This window comes from Tachyglossus aculeatus, unplaced genomic scaffold (genome assembly GCF_015852505.1).
Source record: "Tachyglossus aculeatus isolate mTacAcu1 unplaced genomic scaffold, mTacAcu1.pri scaffold_134_arrow_ctg1, whole genome shotgun sequence".
NCBI classification, from domain to species: Eukaryota; Metazoa; Chordata; class Mammalia; order Monotremata; family Tachyglossidae; genus Tachyglossus; species Tachyglossus aculeatus.
The window spans coordinates 860,629-879,615 of NW_024044861.1; the positions used below are offsets into that span (position 1 = coordinate 860,629).

Below are 18,987 nucleotides of genomic sequence, written 5' to 3' on the forward strand. Positions count from 1 at the left end.
GTAACTTTTTTTGGGAAACCTACTTGTGGTCATAACCATGAAGGCCAGCCAGAATCTCTGCTCCACTATGTACTACTTCGTCTCGTATCTATATTTCTTAGACACCTTCTACTCCTCTTCGACCACTCCCAAAATGATTGTAGACAGCCTGTGTTCCAGGAAAGTCATCTCCTGTGATGGCTGCATGGTCCATCTCTTTTTAATCACACTTCTTTGGAAGGACAGAGGTCATCCTTCTCATTATGATGGTCTTTGATCATTACGTGGCCATCTGCAAACCCTGGCACTATTTGATCATCATGAACTGGCAGGTGTGTGCCCTAATGGTGAAGGTGGCCTTGATAATGGGCTTCTTTCATTCAGTAATTCAGATTCACTTCCCTATTCTGGCTGCCCTTCTTTGGTCCCAATGTCATTGATCGCTTTCTCTGGGACATGTATCCTTTGTTGGAACTCACCCGCATAGACACCTATGTCGTGGGCCTGTTGCTAGCTGCCAACAGTGGCCTGATCTGCACTATCTGTTTAACTATACTGGTCGTTTCCTACATGGCCAACTTTCATCCATTTATCCATTCAATCGTATTTATTGAGCACTTACTGTGTGCAGAGCACACTTCCGAAGTACAAGTCGGCAACATATAGAGAAATTCCTAAAAAGTTATAGTTTGGAGGGAAGGCGCAGAGTGCTCTCCACCTGTGGCTCTCATGTCATGGTTGTCATGCTGTTCTTCATTCCCTGTATCTTCACCTACATGGGTCCTACCTCCACCTTCCCCATGGACAAAGAAGTGGCTGTATTCAATGTTGTCATTACTCCCTTGTGAAACCCCTTGATCCACACCGTGAGAAGTGTGGAGGCGAAAAAAGCCATGAGGAAGTTATAGAGCCAAATAATGACTTCAGGAAATAAATGAATCACTTTCTGAGAATTATGTTGTTTCTTTCAGTGGGAGAAGGAAGGAACCAGCGGGTTCTACAGATGCTCTAAGGAAAATCACTGTGGCATAATCTCTTCTGAAAGAACTGTACTTGAAGGTTTTAATGTATTCTGAATTGTCAGAATGATGAATGTCATTTCCTGTACGTGTTTAAGTCTTCCTCCTCATTGATTAAAAGGCTGCTTTCAGTACATTCTAGTGGTAATTGGTATCCTCTTAAGGTAAGAATAGAAGGAAAAACAGATAATTGTGGTAAATGGGAGAACACTCAGGGTTATATACGTAATAAGTGAAATCACTGTGTCCAGGGTGACAGAGCAATGTCTTTATCAGTGAAGAAGAGAGATTTTTATTGGGATTTGGATAGACTTGGTGCAGCAGAACCAGCATTCTGTGATGAAGAAAGAGGGAGAAAAACCATAGAAACCACCTGGACTTGGGAAAATCAGTAAGAATGGCCCAGGCCTGCCCAAGTAGGCCCTACTTCAGCTTTTTAAACACCCGAATAGCCACCCACTTTCAGATGAAAGAAAACCCATCTTGAATATACTCCAACACAAACAGAGCTCCTGATGGACAATATTACTCTTTCACAGTGAAACCTGAGAACTATGCAGATTATTGTTGCTATACATGATGTAGAATGTTTACCATCACTAAATACAGTAATAATTATTAGAAGAATAATGAAAATAATGAAAACTGCGGTATTTGTTAAGTACATACTATATGCTAAGTGCTGTATGGAGCCCTGGAATAGACACATGATAATCTAGTTGGACAGTTTTTGTCCCAAATAGGGCTCACAGTCCATAGGAGGGAGAGCAGGTATTTAACCCCCATTTTGTGGTTGAGGAAACTGAGGCACTATGAAGTTAAGCAACATGCCCAAGGTAACACAGCAAACAAGTGTCAGAGGCAGGATTAGAACTCATGTCTTCTGACTCCCAGGCCTGTGGTCCTTCTACTAGGCCATGTTACCTCTCCAACCCCAATCCAGATTTAGTTTAGAAATCTCATAGGGTACCAAAAATGTAAGTTAAATTGTCCAGATTGTTTGATATCCATCATTTGGAGAATTAAAATACCTGCAAAAGGCTTAATGATGAACTTCTGTAGCCCTTTCACAGCAAAGGATACAAGTGTCACTACCAACAACAGCATCACTTATTTTTCTATGTGAGATATTACCTTGGGAAGTATCTCGTATCTTATATACTCTATTACTTGGTCTCATCTGTAATTTAAATTGTAAACTGTTGCAGGCAGGGATCATGTGTTTTCATTTTATATGAGAAGCAGCTCTCATGACCTAGTGGAAAGAGTATTGGTCTGGGAGTCAAGAGACAAGAGGTTTAAACCCCTCGTCCACTTACTGTGTTACCTTGGGCAAGTCACTATTTTTGTGGTACTTATTAAGCACTTACTATATGCCAAGCACTTTACTAAGCACTGGGTGGATACCTGATTACAATAATTATTGTATTTGTTAAGTGCTTACTATGCGCCAGGCACTGTACTAAGAGCTGGACACTGTACAAAGCTCTGGGCACTATACTGAGCACTGGTTCTGTCCATATCCCACATAGGGCTCATAGTCTAAGTAGTAGGGGGTGGTATTTGATCCCATTTTACAGATGAGGTCACTGAGATTCAGAGAAGTTCAATGACTTATCCAAGGTTAAACAGCAGACAACTGGCAGTGTCAGGATTAGAACACAGTTCATCTGACTCCCAAGCCCATGATCGTTCCTCTAGGCCACGTTACGTCCCACTTGACTTCTCTGTGCTTGTTTCCTCATCTGTAAAAATGGGAATAAGATCCCTGTCCTCCTTCTCTCTTGACTGGGAGCCTTATATGAGACTGGAATTGTGTCAGATCTGCTTACATTGTGGTAATGTAAAGCTTCTTACCATTGGCTTTAATGTACATGACCACCTTGCCCTTAATATACACCTACCTCACCTTGCTACTCCTCTACAACAACCCAGCCTACACACTTCATTCCACTAATGTCAACCTTCTCTTTCTACCTCGATCTAATCTATCTCATTGCCAACCTCTCACCCATGTCATCGCCATGGCATGCCACTTAACTTCTCTGTGCCTCAGTTACCTCATCTGCAATATGGGGAATAAGACTGTGAGCCCCACGTGGGACAATCTGATTACCTTGTATCGACCCCAGCACTTAGAACACTGTTTGGCACGTAGTAAGTACTTAAGAAATGCCATTATCATCATCATCATGTCCTACCTCTGGCCTGGAATTCCCTTCCTCTTCCTATCCAACAGACATTTACTCTCCCCACTTTCAAAGCCTTATTGAAGGCACATATCCTCCAAGAGGCCTTCCCTGACTAAGCTCTCATTTTCCTCTTGACTTGGTCCCCTCATTCATTCCCAGACCCAGCACCACAGCACTCAATACACTGTGAACCCACTGTTGGGTATGGACCGTCTCTATATGTTGCCAAATTGTACTTCCCAAGCGCTTAGTACAGTGCTGTGCACACAGGAAGCGCTCAATAAATACGATTGAATGAATGAATGAATATCTATAATTCATTGATTCATATTAATGTCTGTCTTCCCTTCTAGACTGTAAGTTCAGTTTTTCCAGGGAATGTGTCTGTTTCATTGTTGGGTTGTAGTCTCCCAGTCACTCAGTACAGTCCCTTGTACTCAGTGCTCAGTAAATACTACTGATTGGTTGATTTATTGATTGTATCTACTCCAGTTTTTAGTACAGTTCTTGGCACCCTAGTAAGTATCATTCTTATAATTATTTTACCATTCCAAGTACTTCATACAGTGATTTGTACTCACACATCCATGGCAAATATATATATATATATATATATATATATATATATATATATATATATATATATAATTTATATATATAAATATAAATATATATAAATATATTTATATATATATATATCCTTATACTCAGTTGCTTCCCTCATCTGTAATTTATTTTAATGTTTGTCTCTCCCTCTCTATTGAAAGCTCCTTGATGTTAGGAATCATGTCAAACAACTATATTGTACTCTACTAGGTGCTTAGCGCAATGTGCTGTGCAAAGTAAATGCTAAATAAATACTGTGATTGCTTTGTATACAGCAGACACTAAATAGATGCTATTAATGAATTGATTGAAGAAATACTGGACTTCACTGCTATGGAAATATAAAAGATATTCCTTCGGTTTCCTCTAGATTGTGAACTTGTTATGGTTAGGGAATGTGTTGGTTACTGTATTGTACTCTCCTAAGTGCTTAATACAGTGCTTTGCACACAGTAAAAGCTCATTAAATGTCATTGAATGAAGTTCAGCTGCTGTTGCTTTATTGGGGTCAGTTTAGTGCACCTTTAAATGCCTAGCTAGGAAATAGAAAATATCTTTCCCAATCAGAAATCCTGTAAGGAGGTAACAGGCCAAAATTGGGCACGTGTCCCTAGCCAAATAACTTGTTGCTTATTTCACATCAGCTTGGCCTATGGATGCATTCATCCTTGAAGAATCTCTGCAGATGTTACACACAGCAGCAGGATGGCATAGAAGGTAGAAAATTTCATGGGCACTGAGAAACTCCTCAGTGAATTCAGCCAGTGGAGAAATAGCACTGCGAGAATGATGAAACTCTGTTGTTGTTGTTGATGTTGATGTTGTTGTTCAAAATGCATTGAGGTCATTCATATCATGTTGTACACCTCCTAGTGAACATTTTCTATAAAGTGTTCTTCAAGGAAACAGAAGTGAAATTTCCCAAGATAGTTCAAATCCCCCAAATGGGGGCATGCATGTTTGTTCCAAGTAAAATCCAATTTAGTCATTTGTTTTTGCAAACCTTTGTCAGAAAGAAGATTTTTTGCCATTAGAGCTACGGTCTTCACCAGACTCTTGGATGTTTATGGAGTTCCCCCTAGAGGTGAAAATGATTTTCTGAAAGCTTTTCAGGGTTGAAAGAAAGGATTTCTAACACTAGAGATTGAAAATGTCCTTTTTTTGCTGTTTGTGGTCTCTGAGAGCTATGGATGAGAGGTATTCCCTAAATCATCATCATGGCACAAAAAGGTATTAGGATAAATATAAGCATTCTTCCTGTATTAGGTCTGATAGCATGGTCTCCAAGACAAAATCAAAAATTGAGGCCACAGGGAAAGATTTATAGCTTAAGAAAATATTATTAAAATAGTTCTGTTTAAGCAGGGTGAGCCTGACCTTCCATTTGCAAGAACTTATGTGCTTATCTATCAAAAGTAGTTTTCCACCTAAGCTACTCAAATCTAGATAAATAACATCCTCATCTTGGAAGTAGCAAGGATACATTTTTCTAGTTTGACTAGCTTTTTGAGTTTTAGTTTTCCAAATAATGTGTCACAGGTTTCTCTTTTCATTCAAAGTAATTGAACAAAAACTCTTGAATGTGTTTAGTGGTGTATGGCTGTTGAAAATATGTTTATATGAATATTTGTTTTCTCATCCTCTTTGTGAAGTCACAACTGCAAAACTTCATGGTTATCATGGCAGGTCCCAGGGAAATTAAAAATCGAGATCAAGTATTTTGATGGAGTTTTTGTGGTAATAGACTTCAAGTCAAGCTGTATGAGAAAATTTTTCAGGTATGTTATGGATAATTCATATGTTTGTTGAATCTGACAAAGACATTCTTCACTCTTCTGTAAGATTATTCTGGGCAGGGTATTCATTCATTCATTCAATTGTATTTATTGAGCGCTTATTGTGTACAGAGCGTACTAAGCACTTGGAAAGTACAAATCGGCAACATATAGAGACGGTCCCTACCCCACAACAGAGTCACAGTCTAGAAGGGAGAGACAGACAACAAAACAAAACACGTAGACAGGTGTCAATACCATCAGAATAGATAAATAGAATTATAACTATATGTGCATCATTAATAAAGTAGAGTAATAAATATGTACAGATATACAAAAGTGTTGTGGGAAGGAGAAGGGGGTAGGGCAGAGGGAGGGAGTCGGGGCGATGGGAGGGGTGGAGGAGCAGAGGAAAAAGGGGGCTCAGTCTGGGAAGGCTTCCTGGAGTAGGTTAGCTCTCAGCAGGGCTTTGAAGGGAAGAAGAGAACTAGTTTGGCTGATGTGCGGAGGAAGGGTATTCCAGGCCTGGGGTGTGACTTGGGCCAGGGGTTGACAGTGGAACACGCAGGAAAGAGACACAGTGAGGAGATTAGCGGCAGAGGAGTGGAGTATGCGGGCTGGGCTGTAAAAGGAGAGAAGGGAGGTGAGGTAAGAGGGGGTGAGGTGATGAAGAGTTTTGAAGCCGATAGTGAGAAATTTTTCCTTCATCTGAAGGTGGATGGGCAACCACTGGTGATTTTTGAAGAGGGAGGTGCCATAAATAAAAAAAATGATGGCATTTGTTAAGTGCTTACTATGGGTCAAGCACTGTTCTAGGCACTGGTATAGATGCAAAGTAATCAGGTTATTCCAAGTGGGGCTCACAGTCTTAATCCTCATTTTACAGATGAGGCAACTGAAGCACAGAGACGTTAAATGACTTGCACGAAGTCATACAGCAGAGAAGTGGCTGAGTCGGGATTAGAACCCACGACCTCTGACTCCCAGGCCGAGCTCTTTCCACTAAACCACGCCCAGAATGTTGCTCTACAAAGATAATCTGGGCAGCAGAGTGAGGAATAGATTGAAACGGGGAGAGACAGAAGGATTGGAGATAAGAAATGAGGCTGATGCAGCTCAATCTCCACTGGTTCCTTCCCCCTGCCTTCAAACATGCCCACGTCTCCCCATCCTAAAAAAACCCTCTCTTGACCCCACCTCCCCTTCTAGTTATCGCCCTATTTCCCTCCTACTCTTCCTTTCCAAACTCCTAGAACGAGTCGTTTACACCTGCTGCTTCGAATTCCTCAATGCCAACTTTCTCCTTGACCCCGTACAATCTGGCTTCCATCCCCTCCACTCCACCGAAACCGCCCTCTCAAAGGTCACTAGTGACCTCCCTCTTGACAAATCCAACGGCTCGTACTCTGTCCAAATCTTCCTCGACCTTTCAGTTGCCTTCGACACTGTGGATCACCCGCTTCTCCTCAACAAGCTATCCAACCTTGGCTTCAAAAGCTCCATCTCTCCTAGTTCTCCTCATCTCTCTGGCCGTTCATTTTCAGTCTCCATTGCGGGCTTCTCCTCCCCCTCCCATCCCTTCACTGTAGGGGTTGCTCAAGCGTCAGTTCTTGGTCCCCTTCCGTTTTATATCTACACTTACTCCCCTGGTGAACTCATTCGCTCCCAAGGCTTCAACTATCATCTCTACTCTGATGACACCCAAATCTACATCTCTGCCACTGCTCTCTCTCCCTACCTCCAGGCTCGTATTCATTCATTCATTCAATCGTATTTATTGAGGGCTTACTTTGTGCAGATCACTATACTAAATGCTTGGGAGGTACAAGTTGGCAACATACAGAGACGGTCCCTACCCAACAGTGGGCTCACAGTCTAGAAGGGGGAGACAGAGAACAAAACATATTAACAGAATAAAATAAATAGAATAAATATGTACAAGTAAAATAAATAAATAAACAGAGTAATAATAATCGTATCTCCTCCTGCCTTCAGTATATCTCCATCTGGTTGTCTGCCCGCCATCTATAACTCAATATGTCCAAGACTGAACTCCTTATATTCCCTCCCAAACTCTGCCCTCTCCTTGACTTTCCCGTCACTGTAGATGGCACTACCATCCTTTCCGTCTCACAAGCCCGTAACCTTGGTGTCATCCTCGACTCCATTCTCTCGTTCACCACACACATCCAATCTGTCACCAAAACCTGCCGGTCTTACCTCCACAACATCGCCAAGATCTGCCCTTTCCTCTCCATTCAAACTGCTACCTTGCTGGTTCTATGTCTCATCCTATCCCGACTGGACTACTGCATCGGCCTCCTCTCTGATCTCCCATATTCCTGTCTCTCCCCACTTCAGTCTATACTTCACTCTGCTGGCCTGATTATCTTTGTGCAGAGACGCTCTGGGCATGTTACTCCCCTCCTCAAAAATCTCCAGTGGCTGCCTGTCAACCTACTAATTAAGCAAAAATTCCTCACTTTTTGCTCAAGGTTCTCCATCACGTCGCCTCCTCCTACCTAACCTCCCTGCTCTCCTTCTACAGCCCAGCCATCACCCTCTGTTCCTCTGCTGCTAACCTCCTCATTGTACCTAGTTCTTGCCTGTCCCACCTTCGACCCCCGGCTCATGTCCTTCCCTTGGCCTGGAATGCCCTCCCTCCACACATCCGCCGAGATAGCTCTCTTCCTCCCCTGAAAGCCCTACTGAGAGCTCACCGCCTCCAGGAGGCCTTCCCATATTGAGCCCCCTTTTTCCTGTCCTCATCCCCATCCACCCCGTCCTACCTCCTTCCCTTCCACAGCACTTTATAAATATTAATTACTCTATTTTCCTTGTGCATATTTACTATTCTTTTTATTTTGTTAATGATTTGCATACAGCTTTGATTCTATTTGTTCTGACGATTTTGACACTTGTCTACATTGTTTGTTTTGTTGTCTGTCTCCCCCTTCTAGACTGTGAGCCCGTTGTTGGGTAGGGACCGTCTCTATATGTTGCCAACTTGTACTGCCCAAGCGCTTAGTACAGTGCTCTGTAAACAGTAAGCGCTCAATAAATACGATTGAATGAATGAATGAATGAATAATCCAGTCGAGATACAATGAGAGATTGAACCAACAAGGTAGCAGTTTGGATGGAGAAGAAAGGGCACATCTTGGCGATGTTGGTAATGGATTTTGGTAGGTTTTGGTAATGGATTGGATGTGTGGGATGAATGAGAAAGCAGTGGCAAGGATGGCACCAAGGTTGTGGGTTTGTGAGACAGGACGGATGGTAGTGCCATCCACAGTGACGGAAAAGTCAGGGAGAGGGCAGGGTTTGGGAAGGAAGTTAAGAAGCTCAGTCTTGGACATGTTGAGCTTTAGGTGGCAGGCAGACATCCAGATGGAGATATCCTGAAGGCAGGAGGAGATACGAGCCTGGAGGGAGGGAGAGAGAGCAGGGGCAGAGATGTAGATTTGGTTGCCTTCTGCATGGAGATGATGGTTGAAGCCATGGGAGTGAATGAGTTCACCAAGGGAGTAAGTATAGATCGAGAACAGAAGGGTACCAAGAACTGACCCTTGAGGAACCCCTACAGAAAGGGGATGAGAAGGGGAGGAGGAGTCCGCGAAGGAGAACGAGAGTCTACGGCCAGAGAGATGAGGAGAACCAGGAGAGGACGGAGTCTGTGAAGCCAAAATTGGACAACATGTTGAAGAGAAGGGGGATGATCCACGGTGTCAAAGGCAGATGAGAGGTCGAGGAGGATTAGGATAGAGTAGAAGCCATTGGATGTAGCAAGAAGGAGGTCATTTGTGACCTTTGAGAGGACAGCTTTGGGGAGTGTAGGGGACGAAACCCAGATTGGAGGAAGTTTAGGAGAGAGTTGGAGTTGAGGAATTCAAGGCAGCGAGTGTAGACAATCCTTTCTAAGAGTTTGGAAAGCATGGGTAGGAAGGAGATAGGGTGATAACTGGAAGGGGCAGTGGGGTCAGGAGAGGGCTTTTTTAGGATGAGGGAGATACGGGCATGTTTGAAGGCAGAGGGGAAAAAACCATTGGAGAGTGAGAGGTTGAAGATGGAAGTTAAGGATGGGAGGAGGGAAGGGGTGAGAGTTTTTACAAGATGAGAGGGAATGGAGTTCGAAGCACAGGTGGATGGGGTGGCATTTGCGGGCAGAGATCTCATCTGAGGATACTTCTGGGAAGGATGGGAAAGTAGAGAAGAGTGTTGAGAGTGGGGGTGTTGGAGAAGGGGGAGGAGTGACTATGAGATGCTCAGATCTAATGGTGTTAATTTTCCTAATGAAGTAGGTGGCCAGATCTTTGGGAGTGAGGAATGGAGGAGGGGGAGGAATAGGGTGCCTGAGAAGGGAGTTGAATGTCCAGAACAGCTAACTGGAGTGATGGGCATGGGTGTCAATAAGGGAAGAAAAATAGTTTGCCTGGCAGAGCAGAAGGCAGAGTTAAGGCAGGAAAGGACAAATTTAAAGAGAACAATTTTGGCTTGGTGTTCAGACTTGAGCCAGCATTGTTCAGCAGCTCAAGCTTAAGAGAGAAGGAGGCAGAATGTGGCAGTGATCCAAGGCTGTTGGTTAGTGGTGCGAGAGCGATGAAAGGACAGGGAAGTGAGCGAGTTGAGTTGAGTAGAGAGGATGGAGTTGAGGGCAGTAATTTGGTCATCAAGAGTGGGTAGAGAGGATAGGGAGGTGAGGTGGGGTGTAATGCGCTGAGAAAGATGGATGGGGTTGGGAGAGCGGAGCTTTCTATGGCGGAGTAATATAGATTTACAAGGGGAAGGAGTGTGAGAGAGGAGACAGGTTAGAAGTTTATGGTCTGAAAGAAGGATTTCAGGGTTGGTGAGGGTGGAGATAGGGTGGAGGGTATGTGTCACCTGCTTGTTATATATTTCCTAACCTTTTTAACAGGAAAGCTGTGTGTCGTAGTGGAAAAATCATGGGCCGCGAGTCAGAAGGCCTGGGTTCTAATCCCAACTTCACAATTTACCTTCTTTGTGACTTTGGACAAGTCACAACTTCTCTGTGCATCAGTTCCCTCATCTGTAAAATGGGAATTAAGATGGTGAGCCCTGTGTGGGTTAGGGACTGTGTACAATCCAATTATTTTGTTTCTATCTCAGCACTTAGTACACAGCCTGACACATAGCAAATGCTTAACAAATTCCATAATAACATAAAACCCAGAACAGGGCATTACATCCATGCTATTACTACTTTCTCATCATTATTTTATTCACCTGCAAAATGAAATGAACAAAAATATATTAAAAGTTCTAAAATTAAGTTTGGCAAGGACTGTATATCTTAAAACATTTGGACAATATCAGTATTCAGGAATTGTTTGATGACAATACTAGAGCAACGTAACAAGGAATATTTTTACCTCAGATACAAGTATTTCATTTGCCATATTTATAATTCAATCAATTGTATTTATTCAGTGTTTTCTGTGTCCTGTCACTGTATTAAGCATTTTGGAAACTACAATATAACAGAATTGGTAGACAGGTTCCCTGTTCACAAGGTGCAGATAGTCAAAATAGCATTATAGATATTCTGTTTTGAAAATCAACTTTTCATGCATTGCCTTTTGGACATTTTTTTCTCGCTCTTAGTCAGAGACAGGAAAGATTATTGTTTTGACTGAGCTGGCTACCTAAATGTGAATTCACTGATGCAGCAAGGACACTGCACTAGGTCCTGGCTTTTATCTGGTTTTTGTTTGCCCTCTAATTCCAATTCAGCCACTGAGTTGCTATGATACCTCACTAAACCTCATTTTCCCCTTTGTAAAATGAAGAAGCAAAAGAGTTCCATCTAATAACCACAGAGTTTGCAGGGAAGAAATGAGATAATAGAAATGGAACCTTGGAAGTCCTACAAAGAGCAGCTCCGCTTGTATTCAAGACTACCTCATTTGTAATTTTTATTATTTTTGCAGATAAGCTCTCACTTCGGAGCAGACCTCCTCCACAGGAAGAGATGGAATACAAAACAACGTTGCTGAATTCATCCTCGGGACTATCCCAGAATCCTAAGGTGCAGAAAGTGTTATTTGTGTTTTTTCATCATCAGCGTGATGACTATAGTGGTGAACATGCTCAATTCGGTAACAGTAATCGCTAGCCAGAATCTACGCACCACCATGTACTTCTTTCTTGCCTACTTGTCCTTTAGGAATGTCTTTTACTTTACTGCTATGGCCCCCAAGATGATTGTAGATTTACTTTATGAGAAGAAAACCATCTCCTTCAAAGGCTATATGGCCCAGCTCTTTGTAGAACACTTATTTGGAGGTACCATGGTCTTTGTTCTTGTGGTCATGGCCTATGACCGCTAAGTGGCCATTTGTAAACCTCTGTATTATATGACAATTATGAATAGGTGTGCTTGTGGACTGATGGTGGGATTTGCCTCGGTAGGAGGCTTTCTGCACTCAATGGAACAACCTCTCTTCATGTTTCTGTTGCCTTTCTGCAGCCCCAGTGTCATCGACCACTTTATCTGTGATATGTACCCTCTGTTGAAACTCGACTGCACTGATACCTACTTCATTGGCCTATCAGTGGCTGGCAATGGTGGGGCCATCTGTGTGATCATCTTTCTCTTGCTACTTCTCTCCTATGCAGTTATCCTGCACTCCCTGAAATCCCTCAGTTTGGAAAAGAGGCACAACGCCCTCTCGACCTGCTGCTCCCACATCACTTTGGTTGTCTTATTCTGTGTTCTTTACATTTTCATGTACATGAGGCCTGTGTGGACCTTCCCCATAGACAAATAAGTGACTGCATTATTTATTCATTCATTCATTCAATCGTATTTATTGAGCGCTTACTCTGTGCAGAGCACTGTACTAGGCGCTTGGGAAGTACAAGTCAGCTACATATAGAGATGTTCCCTACCCAACCACGGGCTCACAGTCTAGAAGGGGGAGATAGACAACAAAACAAAACATGTACACAGGTGTCAAAATCGTCAGAACAAATAGAATTATAGCTATATGTACATTATTAATACAATAAATAGAATAGTAAATACGTACAAGAAAAATAAATAGAGTAATAAATCTATAAATATATGCAAGTGCTGTGGGGAGGAGAAGGAGGTCAGGCAGAACAGATTGGGTGGAGGAGAGAAAAAAGGGGGCTCAGTCTGGGAAGGCCTCTTGGAGGAGGTGAGCTCTCAGTAGGGCTTTGAAGGGAGGAAGAGAGCTAGCTTGGCAGATGTGTTGGTGGAGGGCATTCCAGGCCAGGGGAAGGACGTGGGCCCGGGGTCGTCAGCCTCCTCTTTGATATCCCATCCTCCTGTCTCTCCCCACTTAAGTCTATACTTCACTCTGCTACCCGGATCATCTTTGTGCAGAAATGCTCTGGGCATGTTACTCCCCTCCTCAAAAATCTCCAGTGGCTGCCTGTCAACCTGCACATCAAGCAAACCCTCCTCACTCTCGGCTTCAAGGCTCTCCATCACCTCGTCCCCTCGTACCTAACCCCTCTTCTCTCCTTCTAACAATCCAGCCCTCACCCTCTGCTCTTCTGCTGCTAACCTCCTCACTGTGCCTCCCTTTCTTCCTCCCTTCAATGCCCTACTGAGAGCTCACCTCCTCCAGGAGGCCTTTCCAGACTGAGCCCCTTTCTTCCTCTCCCCCTTGCCCACCTCTTCATCCCCCCCATCTTACCTCCTTCCCTTCCCCACAGCACCTGTATATATATGTTTGTACATATTTATTACTCTTTTTATTTATTTATTTATTTATTTATATATTTATTTATTTATCTTACTTGTACATATCTATTCTATTTATTTTATTTTGTTAGTATGTTTGGTTTTGTTCTCTGTCTCCCCTTCTAGACTGTGAGACCGCTTTTGGTTAGGGACTGTCTCTATGTGTTGCCGACTTGTACTTCCCAAGCGCTTAGTACAGTGCTCTGCACACAGTAAGCGCTCAATAAATACGATCTATTGATTGATTGATTGTGCCTCACTACTATCACCCCCATGTAGATCCCTTCATCCTTTACTGTAGATCCTTCACTGTAGATCCCCTAATCTACACTTTGAGAAATGAAGAGGTAAAAAATGCTATGAAGAAGCTCTGGAGGGGGAAAGCCATTTAAAGTGACATTTAAAGTACAATAATAATTGTATTTGTCAAGTGCTTACTATTTGCAATGCACTGTACTAGGCGCTGAGGTGGATACAAGCAAATCGGGTTGTGAAGAACCCAGAGTGAAAATAAATTTATTCATATGGAGGAAAAATAAAGAGCAACAGAATCATTCATTCAATCATATTTATTGAGTGCTTACTGTGTGCAGAGCACTGTACTTCAGCACTTGGGAAGTACAATTCAGCAACAGAGACAATCCTTGCCCACAACAGGCTCACGGTCTAGAAGGGAGAGACAGACATTAAAACTAGTAAAGAGGTATCAGTAGCATCATTAAATATAAATAGAATTATAAATATGAACACATCATTAATAAAAATGAATAGAATTATAATTATAAATGTGTAAGTATAAGCACAAGTGTTGTGGGTCACAGAGGGGCATAGAGGAAAGGGAGAAAGTTGGGGCGATAAGGAGGGGAGGGGGGCAGAGGAAGGGGGGCTTAGTCTCGGAGACCCTTTTCTAATGTTTATTCTGTGCTCAAAGGACAACTGAGCAAAGTGCAGATGTTTTTGATTTTGTAGCAATTTCTTACATTCAGGCATCTCACCACCTGTTCCTGTTACTGAATTTGGTTTGCAAGTCACAGAACAGGTTTCTGAAAGCTTCATTCCTGTCTGAGTTCTCAGATGCTGCCAGGTGCCGTTAGGGCCATTGATGTCTCATAGTAAGCTACACAAAGCTCTTTCATTTCTGGGTCATTTTCATCACACCACTCGATGATTTCTCTTGCCTGCAACAGCTTCACTGAGTTATTTCCATTAAATATGTTTGTTGGTGTTTGTGGTTTGATTTATTTTTTCCAGCGGGGTTCCTAGCAGGATTCCTAGCTAGAGCCTGCCAGAGTTCCTGGCTGCTATCTTCTTCCTCTTGGAGTTTAGTGGTTTGGATACCAGTTTTGGGTCAGTGTAAGTGTGGAACACATGAGTCGATGGTCTATCCAACGTTCTTCATTCATTCATATTTAATGAACACTTACTGTGTGCAGAGCACTGTACTAAGTGCTTGGGAAGTACAAGTCGGCAACATATAGAGACTGTCCCTACCCAACAGGCTCACAGTCTAGAAGACTGTGACTGTAACAATTATCTATCATATTTATTGAATGCATACTTTGTGCAGAGGACTGTATTAAGCACTTGGGAGATACAATACAATAGAGTTTGTAGACATGTTTCCTTTATCCTTGTACATCATGAAAATAATAGGGATTCAGAGAAGATATGGACACATTTTAAGGACATTAATCTGGGAACCAAACTAATCTGGTGATGTTGAGGGATGAAATTGTGACTTGCTAATCCATAACTCACCATGAGAAATGATTGTTTCTGGGGCCTTCCCCTTATTGAGCATAAAGCCATATTTGCTTCCTGGTATCATGTTGAGTACAGTGGAAGCATGTTTCAAATTAATACTGGTGGCTTCAGTGAAAAGCACTGGCTGATGTACCAAAGGAATTTTTCTTCTTCGTGGCAATTAGGTTTTGCTCTTGGGAAACCACAGTATTCTATTGACACATTCTGTTGATTCCCCCCTTCACTGCATGGTCCCCAAGGATGCACAGCTTCTCCTTTTCACAGATAAGGTGGGGGTGAGAGTGGAAGAGGCTAATGTTGATGAAATTTGTCACTGGAGCTAAGAGAAAGTGGAGGGAACAAAGAGTTGGCAGAAGATTGCTTGTTAAAGGGGAAGGGAAGAGGCAAGTTGAAATTTTGAAAGAGAAGGATTATTTTTTATTGTTGAACTGGAGGTGATCACTGGTGGTCATCGAGTCTATCCCCCTGTATCCAGGAAGTTTCATCCTTTAATTTCAGAGGACAAACTACCCTCTATGATTGAATTCCTTAAAATTATCTCAGAAATTATTTGATAAAGAAAGAACAAGACCCCGTTATTGTATCTTAGACTGATGTATTGTTTGGTGGAATAAATGAAGAAAATAAAAGAAGATCTTAATTGGAGTTTGCTGCCTGTTGTCTGGAGACAGCTAACCTTGATAAATAGAAAAAGTTCACTGTTTTAACTTGCTACGTCACGTAAATCATTTTTATGTGGGGAAACCATTTTAAGCTTTCTGTAAAATTCTTAAGTGGAGTAAAATCTGTAAACCAATTCCCAGGGCCACTTTGACACTTCTTTGTGCGGAAGCAGAAGTTTTCTACTCGAAAATTCCTGAATGTCCCAGAACTTTCATTAAAATAATTGCTCTAACATTTCATTTTACAATTAAAATGAACCCCTGAACAGAAAATAAAGGGGTTTAGGTCTTTGTTTTCATTTTCACAGATGCTAGGATGAGTTTTGAGCATGAGAGAAATGCCAAGAGACTGACTCTCAAGGAGATAGATGGAAAAATAAGTGTTGCCTTAATGGGCCCTGGAGCAGAGTCAATATTTTGTTCTTATCCTTGGCTTCTTAGGCCCAAGAATCCCAATCTTTGCTTCTTCCAGACATCTCCTTCCTTAGCTCAATCCTCCAACAAATTAGAAGGTTTTCTCTGAGTTCCTTAGACCTCCATGCCAAGTTGTGCAGGGTAGTGAACAAAGGGATTCTGCTGATTCAGTGCAGTTCCATTGTATTTATTGAGCACTTAATTTATGCAAAACACTGTACTAAGTGCTTGGGAAAGTACATTGCAACAATAAAGAAACACATTCCCTGCCCACAACGAGCTTACAGTCTAGAAGGGGGTAATTTGATGTTGGTGACTTGAAATGAGGGCAGTAAGGAGAAAACTCTCCCTCATGCCAATGTACCTGTTAAAGTCCTTCTATCTCTCAGTGTGTCTCCATTCATAGTCAAGGAAGAGGGAAAAGAGTGACATAAATCAATAAAGATATGGAGAAAGGAGGGAGGGAGGGAACGATATAGGGTGAGAGAGAAGGATGTGAGTGTGGGTGTGTATATTAGTGTGTGCATGTAGGTGTAGAAAATAACTTGCAATCAAATTTGGAACTCAGAATTCAAGGGGCAAATCAAATATCAGGTGGAAATTATTCAAATGAATTCATCTGTGCTTATTCCATTCAGGTGGCAGCTACCATTTTCATCCACTAATATTCAGGGCAGCTAGCTAGTACCCTTTTTTTAATGGTGTTCGTTAGCCTCTGCTGCAGTTAGCCTGTAGAAAGTTAAGGGGCCCTGAGGCTGGAGAATCCAGATTATTTTTCCAGGAAATTGGGGTCCAGACATGCCACCTGATTGAGCACAGACTGGATCCTGGGCATTACTCACTTCACTTTGCCCCACCTTGTCGGGGGGCGGAAGTGCTGCCTCTTTTCAACATGGAAGCAAGTGGAGGAACAGGGCAGGCAAGCGGCAGATGTGTTGCTACTAGGGGCCTGGAGGTGTGGTTGGGGGTTGGAGAGGTGAGTGGTGCTTTGCTTGCCTACTGATGCTTATTTAGCATCCAATTTTAGGTTCGCTTATGAAGTATTCTGGCCAAATAAGTGAATTTTCTACAGAAAACCTCCTTTTAGAAAGGATGCCTGTACTAGGAAACTGTTACCTATTCCTCCCAAAGAATGGAGTAATAATTTTCCTTATGAAAATGAGCTCCGAGACTGAGAGTAGTTCCATAACCTTGGGGATTGAGCTGCACCACCACCTGGGCTGATGTATGTTCTCTCTGTTGCTTGCAGAGCTCTGGCTCTCCTTTGTGAGTTCACCATCCTAGACAGAAATCATGGGCAGTAGAAACAACCTGACTGAATTCATCCTCCTGGCCAGAGATGCAGAAAATCATATCTGTGGTGTTCCTGCTTGTGCACCTTGCGATTGTGGGAGGGAATATGCTCATCGTGACCACCATCATCACCATCCACAGCCTCCTGGGCTTTCCTATGTACTACTTCCTGGCCTTCCTATACTTTTTAAACACCTGCTTCTCCTCGGTCATCACCCCCAAAATGATCGTAGACTCCCTCCAGGAGCGGAAAACCACCTCTTATGAAGGCTGACCCAGCTCTTTGCAGAATATTTCTTTGCCAGGGTGGAGGTGTTTGTGTTCATGGTGATGACTTACTACCACTATGTGGACATCTGTAAGCCCCTGCACTGTGACCAACATGAACCGGCAGACCTATGGTGGGTTGGAGGGGCTGGCCTAGGCTGGGGTTTCCTGCATTAGATGATTCAGTTCTTCTTCGTGCTCCTGTTACCCTTCTGCAGCCCGAACGTGATCGACCATTTCACGTGTGACTTGTATCCCCTGTTGAAGCTCACCTGCACTGAGACACATATCCCAGGGCTTTTGGTCATTGCCAACAGTGGGATGATTTGTATCATGAACCTTTCACTGCTGATCATCTCCTATGGTGTCATCTTAGGCTCCCTGAAGTCTCACAGCTCTGAAGAGAGGCGCAAAGCTCTCTCCACCTGTGGTGCCCATATTGCTGTTGTCATCTTCTTCTTCATTCCCTGTATTTTCATATACACATGTCCACCAGCCACCTTCTCTTTTGATGCAATGGTGGCTGTACTTTACACCATTTTAACACCCCTGTTAAAACCTTTGATCTAAACTTTTTGAAATGTGGAGGTCAAAGATGCCATTAGGAAGTTGTAGAGAAGAACAATGGTTTTTTCCTGAAAGGGAAATAGGTTTGAAATAAAGTCTCTTATTTTGAGGGATGGAAAAAGATACTGTGCAAGAGTCTTGCTAATATATTGAGGAAAATGGATAATTTTCATCCAAAAGGCTAGAAGAATGATTTAATTAGCAGGCTAGTTCCATTTCTGGCTGAAGAATGGTGATGGAGTCTCTTGTTGAGAATGACAGACAAGCCTCAATTTTGAGATCTCAGGATTAAGAGCCTTGCAAAGGAATTATAGAGGAAGGAGCATGGCCTAGTAAAAAGAGTACGGGTCTGGAAGTTAGAGGTCCTGGGTTTTAATAATGGCTCTGCCAGTTGTCTGAGGTGTCATATTGGGCAAGTGACAACTTCTCTGTGTTTCAGTCACCTCAGCTGTAAAATAGAGATTCAACAGCTGTTCTCCCTTCTACTTAGACTGTGAGCTCCATGTGGGACTGGGACTCTGTTCAACCTGATTAGCTTGTATCTATCCCAATACTCAGAACAGTGCTTGGCACATAGCACTTAACAATTACCATAATAATAAAAAATTAATGCACACATAAATAATAGACCATGAACAAGTCACTTAAATGTCACAAACTGTGTATTTCCTCATCTGTAAAATAGGGATCCTATTCCTTGTTACTTAGATTTTGAGA

General features: G+C 42.6%; 1 pseudogene; it reads left to right on the top strand.

The window, feature by feature from the left end:
* Nucleotides 1-245: 245 nt before the first annotated feature.
* Nucleotides 246-17,447, top strand: LOC119922964 (annotated as a pseudogene).
* The last annotated feature ends 1,540 nt before the right edge of the window (nucleotides 17,448-18,987 follow it).